Here is a 13,654-nt window from a genome sequence, read left to right as displayed (position 1 = left end):
TAGTGAAGCCTCCTAGACTAGGGAAATCACCTAGGATTGCTGATCAAATTTGTTCTTCTAGTCACAACTTCCTTAGAAACATTATTTCTCCAATGCTTCTTCTTGAAGTAGGAGAAACTCAGGCTTTTGTAATCTAACAAAATCCTAACAATATCCAGATTATGAATACTGTTCAGCCCCCTAATATACCAAGTAATGATTTTCATATCTATTTTTAGGGGTAAAATCCAGAATAGTTGCCTGCCTGCCATCAGCAATATTCTACAAACTTTCTAACTCTCTAGTTTTCTTAATGGTTCTTCTTCTAGATTTTTCTAGAGGACCAACATCCGATTTCACCTTCAAATGTTGTTTTTCTCTTTTTCCATATTTATCCAGAGTAGAAGCAAGAGAATTCATCTTGGTTTGCTGAACTATTTTGCTGCTTCTAGTCTATACCCCTTTAGTAATGTTCTTAATATCAGCTCTTTTTCTTTGGTTTGGTTTATGCTTTGAGTTATCTCCTTTTTCAATCACAGCATCTAGGGGAGGAGGCTCATCCAAAGGAAGGTCATAATCAGCCTGAGATAAAACCTGGAACTCCCTGGACTGAGAAAAAGGAAGATCACCCATCTCTGATTTATTTCCAACTTCAGCCAAGAATTTTCCTTCCTCTAGTGTAGATTTATCTTCTAAATCTCTCCTTTGATATTCTATCCTATGATAAATAATAATTTGTTTTGATAAATTTTCCAAATCACCTATTCTTTGCTCAGGCATTATGGTATTAGATTGAGAACCATGTCCTTCTTTCTCAAAGATTTCTTTCTCAAATGAAGGCTCTTTATCCACCTTAGCATGTGATGATTTAGATCTCCTTTAAGTTTGCATACTTTCTTTTGATGGATCTTGGTCTTTTTCCCATCCGAAACATTGTTCGGATGCATTTACTTTTAGAGGGATAATTTTTAACCAAATGCCCCTATTTCTTACAAGCATAGCAAGAGTTAGGTAGATCTTCAAAAATAATTTCTTGAGTCTTTTTACCAAGTTTGGATATTAGTTCCACCTTGTCTAGGAGATGATTCAGGTCAGCCACTTTAACATAAAGTCTGGCACTTTGAAGTTTGGTTCTGGAAACTGTAGCATTATCTAGTGCCACTAATTCACCAAAAGAATTGGCAATACGTTTAAAAATGTCCTCATGCCAAAATTCTAAAGGGAGACCAAGAAGTCTAGCCCAAATGGGGGTGGTTAAGAAAAAAGAATCTAAAAGATCCATGTTAGGCTCCCATTTTTTAATTGTGAGAGAACATTTACCAAAAGACCATGGTCCCCCACAAAGAACCATATTCATATCTTCAATGCAATTGAAAATAAAAGAAAAGAATCCAATTGTTGCAATTTCCCAGGATACATTATTTTAGAGATTGATATTTTTGTAATATAATTTTCACTAGGTTTAAAAAAAAGGAAGAATTGCCCTTATATTCATATTCTTAAAATCACAGGGAATAGGCTAGGCTTAAATTATTAGATGAACTTCTAATTACAAAACCAACTTGATCATTTAATTAGAAGTTCATTTTGGTTATAATACTGGTTATAATATAAAATTTGTTCATTTTGTACCAAACCAAAATATAGATTTTCTATCTGAGAAAAAGTCATTCAAACATGTGTAAATAAAATATTTGTAATTCTTAACTTCTCTTTTAAATAGAAGTTAAGAATTACAAAACAAGGATGAAGATAATCTAATCTCCACACTGAATTGAATCGAGATAACCTTTCTATGATTCTTTCATCTAAAAAATAGAGTGCAATAACTATTTACTATGCATCCAATAGGAATTGAACCCATGACTTCCCAATTATGAGTTGGGTGCTTTTACCATTCAGCCATGGATGTTATGTCTAAGTTATTTCATTATAATAAATATGGTAACCAATTCAATTCTATTTCTCTTTTATAGAAATAACAAGAAACTTTTTTTTGACAAATTGTACAATAGTTGAATAACTTACATTGACTACCTCTTTCTTATTATAATTTAATTCAATTTAATAAGTAATACAATAGTTGAATAACTTGCACTAACTACCTCTTTCTTATTATAATTCAATTTAATAAGTAATAATTACACTATATTATCTTACAAAATAATAAAAAATAATATATTGGAAAACATGAAAATTCGTGGTCTAAGGACCCTATCGGAAAAAATTGAGAAATAGTTTGGTTCTTTAGCGTTCAGTCAAAATTTAAAGATTACATGATGGAATCTAATTTGGTGAGATTGCCAAGTCAAATATTTTTTGGTCGAGAAAGTGTTGTTAAGCTTTTTGATTTTTGGATTCTTAGTACATTACTTATACGAGATATATGTATATTTATCTTAAAAGGTCAAGTAATAAAAGTTGTAATGATAATAGCATTACCATTACTTTTCTATTTTTTGAATATTCGATTAATTGAAAGAAACAAATCATCAAAATATAATTTGATGAAGATATTTCTAGTTTTAGCAGTACAACATTTTGGAGCTAGAGCTAGAAAGGAAAATTTGTTTCTCATTTCACATTGTTTTATTTTTTCGTGAAAAGTTCGAAGGAGATATCAATGTTGCTTGCTCAATCTAAAAGAACATGTTTGGATTTTATCCAATTCTAAAACAAATCTGAATCATAAAAATGATAGAATATCAGAGAAGCAAGAAACAACAAGTTGGGAAAGCCTTTTGGAGAAGGAATCTAATGGCATCGAATGGGAGATTGATTCATCTTTTAATTCAATTCCAGAATATTGGAAATCTAAAACAGAACCTGAAAACCTTTATGAATGGTAGGATTCATTACTTTATCTTGAGTGAAGCAAAATTCTTGAGGAAGTAGAAAACAGACTCGAACAACTAGAAGTTGGACTAGTTCAAGTAGAAGAAGAATTTTCTCATTCTTTAGAACCAAAACAAATCATAAATATGCAAAGAAAATGAAAAATTTGTCATGCACAAAATAAATGGGCAAAACACACAACAATTTTTTTTTTTTTTTTAAAGTTGACAATTAAACTACTCTAAGTTTGATATGTTTGTGTTCATAGTTAAAGTATAGGTTCTCTACATAACATCTTAAGTTTAACATCTTGAGGAGGAATAAATTGTTAAATTTATACTTTTGTTATAAAATTGATATTGACATTGTTTCTTTATTACATAATTTTTTTACTATATATATATATACACATTTAAAATTATTGGATAGCAATTTTAATGAGTACAAGTCTAATTAAATAGAATCTTTCTTAATTGAGAACCAACTATAAGGAATATCACAACTAGACATACACCTAATTATACTTAATTCAAAATGATTTAATTAAAATCTAAATTTAACAATTACTAACAAACTTCTCTATTAAAGCTAACTAAAAGAAGCAAGGTCGTAGCTAACACTAAGTAAACTTTACTTTAATGACCATTTCACCTTACTCTATAGTCTATAAAACATAACAGATTAACTTTATCTATTAATCTACAATGTTCTACCGCTATCCATTTTAATTAAAAATCTATAATTATAATAGAAATAAAAAATATTTGTAAGGATAACATCAACATAAATTAACTAAATACCTTAAACAATAAAATAACCAAATTATCCTTATCTTTGATTTCATTATATACTACACAATTATCATTATACTAATTTAATCTATATTGACGATATCAATAATAAACTAAATAAAAGAAACAATTATAAATTAAAATATACTCACATTTGAAATAAATTAACTAAAACACTAATAGCTTTAAGTTGACTAATAAATTACTCTACTAAACAAATCCCAATTAAATATAATTTTCACTACAAACAAAAAATGATTCAAAATAAAATACTAACATGACTTAGTTCTAAAACTAACTTGAATCCAACTAAATCGAATCTAAACTAAGTTACATCTTAAACTAAGCTAAATTAAAGAAAGTAAAAGCTAATGAATACTAGTTAAACTATTAACATATCTATCCACATACTAATTTAAAACTAATAACATAAAATGAAATACAACTATGACAAAGGATAGCTAAAATTAAAACTAACTAATGAAGAAATGAACTTAAGACTTAAAACTAACTTACAATAAATAACATTGACTATATTATTATCCAAGTAAATACTATCATTTTTTTTTCAATATACTAATATTAACTAAAAACTTAAACCAAACTAAATCTAAACCAACTTAATTTGACACTAACTTAAGTTAAAACTTTTTTTAGAAAAAACATGAAGCAACTAAACTAATATTGACACCCTACTAACTTTAATGCTATCTATACTAAAATGCAATGAAAAGAAATATAACAAACCCTAAACTACCCATAACCCCTACTACACCCAATCCTGAGTGCTTAAAGTGCATGGCCCAAATGACTTGTCCAAGTGGCTTGTCCCACCCACAGTGTAAGTCCCAACAGACCCCTCCATTCCCATCCACGCATACATCTCGTTGACCCAGGGTAATGATTTTGTAGGAGGTAAGAAGGAGGAGTAAGGGGGTGGGGGGGCATGGCATTTGAGTGATCTCCCCTATCCTAAGACCTATACCTACCCTCCCTTCTCCCTAGGCCAAGTGGGCCTATCCTTCCAACATGGCCACTTGCGCTGCCCAAGTTCTGTGCATGGCAAACCTGGTCTCCCTTACCTTGCATGAGCAGTGAACCTCCAATTGGGTGTGCTAGGCATGGGAGAGTTGGGGAAAAATGAGTGGAACATACCTTCTTCTTTTTTAAGTTTCTTTTTAAAACATGGGTACACCTTCCCCACTAGCACCCACATAAAACACTAACCTCACATCCCAACATCACATCTTAACAAAAACATTAATGCCATCCCATGGAGACTGAACCTAGGGAGGAAGGATGAAGATGTAAAAGGAGTTACATTAATCATTCAGTCTAACTTTACAACTTGCCTCACTCCCAACACCCTACCACACACCAAACCCGTTAAATGAAAAATTATATTATATTTTACTTGCTTGGACAATAAGCCTACGCCAAAGGGGATGGGAGGAGAATTTATGACAAAAAGTTTTATGGGTAGATTTTAGGATATTTGGGTATAAGTTATAAAGGTTTAATAATTTATGCAATGTTTTTGTTATTCTTTACTTTTTAATTTCTAATTTTAAACTTAAGAAAATTCTCAAGAATATTCTCTGTCAACAATTTGATTTGAATTCACATCCTCATACAAAATCTAGAGAGCAAAATGCTCCTGTAGGTGCACTTTTTTTTTCTAGCCAATTTCATCCTAAGTGTTGAGTTAATTTTTTAAGAGTGAAAATTCTCTAGCTAGCCTAATTCTCTAAGAGGCATATTATTGTCTAATAGAGTTATATAACAAGATGATGCAAATGTATATATTTTGTTGTCAATTCTATTTTTTTTTCTCTTATAGTTATGTTTTATAATTCATCATATTGCAAGGTATATGTTCCTTATTTTTAGAATTCAAGGAGGTGCATAATCTCTTGATCAAATTTGATTTTGTCAATTATGGAATTCAACAAGGAGAGAGATAACTTCGATGTCCACAATGTAGGATTTTCATTTCCTCTTAATACATAAAATGTAGAATTGGAAACTTCAACATATTTGACTACTTATACTTGACATGAATGAAAGATTGAGAATTCATAATTCAAAGGCATTATCCATTGATCTATTTTCTCACATACATATACTAAAATTGAAAATCACATAAGAGCAATGCAAGGAGGTTTTCAAAATATTTTCTTTCTCTATTATTCAACCTAGTTCAAGGCTCCATCGAGAAAGAACTAGTAAGAAAACCCAATCTCCTTGCCAATACATCAAATTTAAGAACATTTTACATAATGTTACAATTCAAAGGAATTCTCTTCTAGGCCCTTCACAAGTGATTTCTTCCAATACCTTCAATACATTGGGGAAAAACATTGAGAAGACAAGAGCTGACTCGAGGTGAAATATCACAACATCAAGAACAATTCAAGCATACACCCCAACCCGATTTTACACAATAGGTCCAAGCACAGAACCTGACTAGGGGGGGAGGTGGATTTTTCCAATGGGAGACGTCAATCACGATACCATAACATAGCCCTTTCAAGGCTAAATCTTCAACAAATTATGTTCTTCTACAAGGCCCTTTCGAGGCTATCACCACAAGGATTTTAATTCCTTTCCATATCAAGAATTCACAATATTAAACAAGGTATGTGATGACTAGTAGGGGGCCATACACCCTACCCTCTTTCTCTCCTCTCACCATGAGAGGAGACTCTACACTATTGAGGTCCACTTAATGCCCTTCCCTCCATGCATGGCCACTTCTTCCCTATCCAAGGGTGAGTAATGCCAAAACAATCCCCATGAAATACACTAAAAAACAAAGCATCAAAGCAAGCATAAGAATAACATCAAAAACAAGTTAAAATCCCTCCAAATCAATCCCAACACACAAGAAAGCAAAATAAAAAAAAACACAATGCCTTATGCTTGATTCAACCATGAACAACATGAAGAAACAATTCAAAAGAGTGAAGAACTCCCACCTTCACAACAAGTTATGGTAAAATGGTAAGTTGAGAAGAGCTTTTCCTTTTCTTCCTTCAATCTTCAAACTTTCTGCAAAACTAGAGACTGGGTAACCCCCCCAAAAACTGCTCCAAATGCCTCTAAGTATGATGCTTAACTCAACTAGACTTCAAGTAAACTAAAGATGGAGTTTGAGTCACCAACTCAAGTAGGAGACAATCCATTTTCGCAATCAACCAAAAATAGAGTTTTTGAGTGACCCTAAAAGTCAAACAAAGAGGCTAAGGGGGTGGAAAGTACTCCCCGCCCATACCCTTACCCCTAGGGCACTTAAATTTAATGTTTTTAGGCCTTAAAGACTTAATAGAACCCAAAAAAAGTTAGGAGGGTTTTTTAACTATATAACAACCTTCAAAGAAAGATAATGCAAAGATAGCACAAATTAACAAGGGGTTTTAGTTTTGTCTTTCCATTAGGTTTTCCGACTACATATCTTGTACACTCATTGCACACATCAGTAGGTTCAAGAAATCACATGCATTATGTAATTTATGTATCAAAAAAATCATATAAATTAAAACATCCATTTTTCTAATAATCAATTGTTTATCTAATTCTACTCATATTTTTTATTGTTAAAATTGCATAATCAAACTGTTAGTTTTGCATTCATTTACTTCATCATCGTACATGTTCATAAAGCATTAAATGATAATAAAAAAATCTAAAAGTAAAGCATCACACATCATAAATAGCATAATAATGTTCAATGCATCAAATAATATTCTTAAATATCGAGTCACGAGTATCAAAATAATAATGTATCATTGATCCTAGGATGGGTTAGGGTGAGGCCTCACAAAATTCAAGAAGTCAAAAGTTGCAGAGAAAGTCTACAAAGACTAAGGAAACTCCATGAGGAGACAAAAACAAAATTGAAGTATTTTGAACAAGAAAAAATATTACGAGAAGAACCAGATCAAGCAAGAGAATCTTTTCCCTTTTCAAAGATGAAAGCTTTTCAAACGTTGTTTGATCCTTTGTTAATAGATGAATCATGTATAAGTATTAATTATAGCAATAAACTGAGTGAAAAATTCAAATTTTTGAAAGGACGACAAGATGCTTTTGAATATTTCAGCAGATTAGAAAAGAATAGAATTGTTGATCTATGGAAGGTTAAAAAATTTATTCAAAATCCTTCTATCAATTATGATATTTTATCAGATCATAAATGGAACATCAGAAAAGACTATATAAACCAATTCAATTGTATTTGATTTATGAAATTGAATTTATCTTCAAGATCTCCCTCATCCTATGATCAAAATAAAGAACAATTAGCATTAAACAATGATTTCCAATTCAAAAAACTTGTTCTTAAAATAATAGACCAATTTACTCTATCAATAACTAAGCCTAATCTCTATTACCTTAATGATGAAATTGACCTAGATATTGATGATCATGTGAATGAAGTACATTTATTCAACCAGACTCTATTGAAGTCCTTCAATTACTTCTTCAATTCTAGAGATGAATTAACACATGATTCTTTCCTTCGAGTAGTCAATATTTTTGGAAAAAAGAAAACATCAGAAGATGATAACACTAAACAACTAATATTTAATAAAATATTGAGTAGATACAAAATTCAAGATAACGAGCATGTTGAAATTGAAAAAGTATTTATGAGATTCGATTTCTTGAAGAACGTATTGGCACCTATTGTATCAAAATCTAATTTGAATGAATATTTCTTAAAAGATTTTGTATTAAAGGATTTAGAATCGTTCCAGAAGTTTTTTTTTTGGAATACCATAAATACTATATGGAATTACAAAGATACTATTTGGAATTATAGAAAGTATTAAATAAGAATAAATATTATTTGGAATTACAGAAAGTATTAAATAAGAATAAATACTCTTTGGAATTACAAAAAGTATTGAATAAATACTATTTAGAATTAGATAAGGCATTCCATAAATACTCTTTGGTATTTCATGAATACTATTTGGAATTGAAGAAAGTATTGAATAAATACTATTTAGAATTAGATGAGGCATTCCATAAATAATCTTTGGTATTTCATGAATACTATTTGGAATTATTGACTAAATACTCTTTGGTATTCTATAAATACTCTTTGGAGTTACAAAAAGTAGTGAATAAGAATAAATTGGAAACACAAAAAGTATTGGATGAATACTATTTAGAATTACATAATTATTTTGGATATTTTTATGTGGAATTCCATAAATACTATATGGAATTACAAAGATACTATTTGGAATTATAGAAAGTATTGAATAAGAAGAAATAATATTTAGAATTCATCTATTTTCTCAAAACATTTAGTCGCAATTTGAATAATGTAACGCAAGATGCAATTAACCAACATTCATCAAGTTGGATAATGTGTCAGAAAGAATGTTTGGATCACCCTATTTTTTGACATGTTCAGATTAGAAATCCAATTTTTTTAAACACTTTTGTATTATCCAAAAAGATTGAATACTTTCAACAAAGATTAGAATATCTCTTGTCCATTTCCAAAAAAAACAATTTTAAAAAGAGAGTGTTAGATCCAAATGAATTATTGACTATTCATGTAGTGCCTACCCCTGGTTCGCATTTTGTTATCATTTTAGAGCTAGTTTCATGTTGATGGTTAGTAACATTATTATGAGATTATCAGATATTGTGCTATGGATTCAGTTGATATGTGATGAGGTTACTTAGACTCTACATTTCATGTATGTATGATGATTATTTTCAGTGTTTGCAGTTATTAATGATGATTAGTAAAATGATTTATTATCATATGTATTTTCTTTGGATACTTACCCCATACTTGCATGTGTATGGTGTGCGTGTTTTGTGTGTTTTCTTTTGTATGGTGTGTTTGATGTGGTTAAGGAAGGGAGTCGTAGTCACCTGCTAGTCGGGATCTACACGATGCACCACTTCTTGCCATTGACTGTTTAGTTTAGTATATATTGTGCTTGTACATGCATGATTTTTATGCAGGTTGCAGGTACCAGGTATCGACTTTCTTGAATTGCCAGGATGAGCGTACCCTATCACATTATCTCAATTATAAGAGAAGGGAGATAAATTCTCAAGTCCAAATCCCAAACCTAAAAACCATTTGTCCTAGTGAGTTAGGACAAGTATCAAGTTGAATACCCACCGAATGTGTTGGATGACATATTTCATGATTTTTAATCCTTTAGATTTATTTTGTATGATTTGTTCTATGATGGGTTTTCATATTTTATCTTGAAAGTCTATGGTGAATTTTTCATTAATTAAGTCTTAATAAATAGATTTAATTAATAAATTATTTATTTGAGAAACTTAATAAAATATCATGATCTTTGATATTTTGATTGTAATTAATTAAATGTGAATTATTGAGGAAAAGGAATTAAATAAAAGAAAACTAGAAATTAAAATTAATAATAATTATAAAATAAAATAATAATAATAAAAGTTATAAAAATTAAAATGAAAGTTATAAAATTTAAATAAAAATTATTTAAAAAGTAAATTGGAGTTATAAGCTTGCATGGGAATTAACATGTGTCAACAACATGGAGGTTAGTGCATCAATTAAGCACAAGGTGTCTAAAACTCTATGACTCATCAAAAAGGTCGAAAAAGACCCATACTTAGTTGGTGACACCTTTCAACGGTTTCAAGAAGCATTCCAAAAGTTTCTTGAGAGCTCTTTATATTAAGGCATTCATAGAAGCTTAGAGATAGCGTGAAGAGCAATTGGAGAATGAAAGCTACAAGCTACAAGCTTAAAATGGAAGCTTCAAAGCTTATATGCATTGGAGAAGTTCATATGCTCATATATTTTCTACATGCTTCTATGCTTCTTCTAGCACTTCTAGTTTCTTGAAGGATTCGGTTGGCTTGGATCTTGGAAGAATTACGAATGATAGAGAAGGAAGGAATTTTTTTATGGATTTCTGAGGCATGGTGGATTAGCATCAGTGTCCAGGTGCACTCGTGATATTCGCATATTCTCTTTGCACTATTTCTCTTCCTGTCTTCATCATGTTTGTTATATGTATCTGAATACTCTTTGTGATTTAATCTATAATTGAAATAGGAATCTAGATATGGTATTTAGTTGAGAAGAAAATAATAGAAAAATCTTAGATCCAATTAAGGAAGAATTAGATCTTAATCAGGTTTGGGTTCGAATTTATATTGTGAAATTAGATAGACAAGATTTGAAATAAAAATAAAAATTTTAAGTTAAAAATTTGAATGGATAGATGTAAGCTTTCTATAAAATTATATTTTTAGATGTGTACAGACAAACCTATTAGATGGATGAATGGGTAAATTTAGAGAGCAATTACCTTTTAAGAGAAATTCTTAATTCATCACAGATTGTCCTGTCACTGCCCCTTGGATAGACCCGAACTCAGTCATTCATAACTTTTTATCGTGATCAAATTTATTTGATCGCTCCAGTCAAAATTGGTGCAACTTGGCCCTCTCCAACATATTTTAATTTCAGCCCAATCCAACAGTTCGTTAGGGAGATATAACCATCGTACTAGGACTATTTTATTCAAGGATAGATATTTCTCCATTTCTCATAACTAAGAGTTCTTTATGCTTAAACTTCACAAAAATAATATATATCAAAGCATGAAATGAATTAAAGATATTATTGCAATATTTCCTTATTAGAATCTTTTTAATATACATTAGTTTTATATGGTTTATTATCTAATCTAATTAAATCAAATTTAATTAAGATTAGTTAATAGTCGAAGAAGTGTAATTAATTATTAGTCAATTTAAGTAAATGGATTTTTAAATGAGAGAAAATTAAAAGAAAAGAGATTTTAATATAGTTTATATAGTGGACTTTTTATAATGTATATTGAATACTATTTAATATATATTAAACAATTTTAGAGTTGTTTAATGAAGATGATAATGTTAAGAATTTGGAGATTATTCATGTTAAAATCTACAATGAGTCTTATTGGTTTAGGGATCTTTATATAGACAAAATATTATTAAAACAATTAAAAAATGGAGTCTAATGGTTGATTTTAATATTGATTAAATAATTGTAAGATGATAATTTATATTATGTTGATTTAAAATTTAGAAACTCTAAATAATATTAGATTAAGATTGAATTGTTATGTTAATACGTTTGAATACCTTATGGTGTTAAGAGTTAGTCAAATATTAACTAATGGGATTTATGAAAATAATAGTTTGATGAGTTTATTATTTATTAATGTTTGTTGGGTCTAACAAACTATTAATAAATAATAGTTTAAATAATTATCAATAAATTCGATTAGAGTTAATCTAGAGGAGATTATTTGATGATTAAAGTTTGGGAAAAGATATTAATTTTTGAATTTGGATTATAATTGATTTTTAATCAATTGATATTCATTGAGTTGATAATATAACTATGATATTAATAATTAAGTTGTGCGATAGAGTCTTATTCGAAAAGATTAATGATAATACAAATTTGTTGAGGGAATGTTGGTATTCTTTGAAAGATGATGAATATGGTCATTTAAAATTTTCAATAATTATTATTGAATTATATTAATATGATCATTTGAATATTGAATTATAGTTGACTTTTAACAAATAGAATTTTAGTTAGTTAGTTAGTCAACTGATATTAATTGGAACGTTGCTATGGTTATGCAATTATTAATTAAATCAATTAACTAGAGTTAATAGGATTTAATTAATAATTAAGTTATGTAATAGAGATTTAATTGATATAATTCTTTTAACAATATTGTAAAAAATATATATTGATATCAAAGTTGATAAGTCTTATTCCAATAACTTGAATAATGACTTAGACATTTTAATGGTTATTAGTGACAATTTAATAATGATTATAATTAAGAGGCTTAAGTGTTAGAGATACTTAATTGAGTTTTAACCATTAAAATGTTAATGGATCATGGAATTGTGCACCTAAGTTAATTAGTGGATTAGATTGATCATTTTAATTAAGTTATAATCTTCTTATTCGAAGATTGATAATTGGTTCTTTTATGAACGAATAATGATCTTTGATTATCTCGAAAAGTTGAAGTAACCTTAAAGAAGAGTTAATCAATTAGAATATAGATCATAGTTAAATCAAGAGAACAATTAAAGGTCAATGATAATCAGTTTAGTGAATATTTATCTTTAAGTTATTCTTAAAGTATTATTTTTAATTAATGGAAGGATAATGTTATCGGGGAACAAATGGGTTGACTTGTAGGTCAAATGATGAAACTTAAGACACTTGAAAGTATACTTGCAAACAGAAAATAGGAAACCCCTACACATTATTCAACTATGTGATTTTAATAAACCAAAACATGTGGCTGCATCGTGTATTCTATATGTTTCTTGTTTTCAGTTATCTAGTGTTGACCAGTCCTAGGTTGTTACCAGAGGCTCGGGGGTTATGAGATGTGATGGCATGTTGATTTTATTTGGTCTCGATCTTTATAAGCTCAACCATGGTAATGTGATCATGTGCTCTATGAAATGTTTGTATTTACTAATTGTTATTGTTCATGAGTCTTCATGTGTGAAGCTGAGATATATGTATCTGAGACACTTGAGATAATCTTTTTGAGTCATCGATCAGTTATCCTTGGATTATTTTCTAGTCGCCATGATGAGACTAAAATGTAGATTTAATTCTTGATGATTTCATGTTGTGACATGTTTGACTCAACCATTTTGGAGTCTTCGATCAGTATGATTTTGAGATATTCTTGGTTGCTTATTGAGAACCAATGGATATTGTGATTTATTTTGAGATATATTTTGATTATTGAGAACCAATGGATACTTATGATTTTCAGTGATGCCTTCCGTTGCCAATAGAGAACTATTGTGGTCATAATTTTCTATGGATTCTTTTTGGATGCTCATGGAGATTTGATGATTCTTATCTTGGAGGTTTGATGATTTTTATTATGTATATTTGATGCTTTTATGCATATTTGATGATTTTATTATGGATTATCTTTTGTGATTTTGAAATTTATGATTTCATGAGCTTA

The sequence above is a fragment of the Cupressus sempervirens genome, chromosome 11, assembly GCF_028749045.1.
Source record: "Cupressus sempervirens isolate cs-2001-9-10 chromosome 11, ASM2874904v1, whole genome shotgun sequence".
NCBI classification, from domain to species: Eukaryota; Viridiplantae; Streptophyta; class Pinopsida; order Cupressales; family Cupressaceae; genus Cupressus; species Cupressus sempervirens.
The sequence above is the reverse complement of the archived record's forward strand: the minus strand, read 5'-3'. Positions refer to the sequence as shown.